This window comes from Amblyomma mixtum, chromosome 7 (assembly GCF_055824585.1).
Source record: "Amblyomma mixtum isolate Tamu chromosome 7, ASM5582458v1, whole genome shotgun sequence".
Taxonomy (NCBI): domain Eukaryota; kingdom Metazoa; phylum Arthropoda; class Arachnida; order Ixodida; family Ixodidae; genus Amblyomma; species Amblyomma mixtum.
Window position 1 is genome coordinate 137,669,746 of NC_143018.1, and position 815 is coordinate 137,670,560.

Here is an 815-nt window from a genome sequence, read left to right on the forward strand (position 1 = left end):
CGCGCCCGTAATCAGCTTCTCTGTGGTATAGGTGTACATACCAGAGCTCTGAAAATTGCTTTGCAATGGCGCTCGCGGATCCATTCGGAAAATAGTTAGGAGCAGCTCCAATGTCGTGTAGCCCGAGAAGGTGTGCACTCGCCGTCTGTAAGGACACCTGCTGAGGATGATGGCGAACTTCCGCGTCTTCTCTGTTCATTCAGCTCTATGCAGTCTAGGCGCTTCTCGTGCAGTAGTGTTTATGATGCAAAAATTGCCGCGGGATATGCGCGATTGACCGGAGGTGTGAAACCGACTTCCTGGTGAAACATCGCATTTGCAAGCCTGTACAACAGACAATGATGAGACAACTCTACGATTAACGCTTAAAATTGGCAGGCAGTCTTAGCAAACTGAGAACGCACCAGGACCCGCCGCCGCGATGGGATTGCAAACTTCGGAGCTCGAGCAGCGGCAAGCTTATCCTGCCGCAGGTGCCCTCCCGTCGCCGGCGGAGTCACGTTCCAGCATTGCCCTATTTGCTATGAAAGGACCAGTTTTGGTAGGTTTCATAGCAACCACTTTAAGCGCATCGCTTGCGATGCTGGTGCAACGTCGCTGCTCGGAATGCATTACAAGCGCGTATTGCTTGCATGGTAAGAAAGCTCATATAACGCTCTATACAAGAAATGCGGGCGGCCACGTAACTCGAGCAGTGGTGACATATTTTCTTCCCGCTCGTTCTTTTTGCCGACCATACAAGAAAAAATAAGTTTTATTATTCAGGGGAACTCCCGTTTCCTGTTTTCCTCCAGGACGACCTTGCCGGCGCTGAG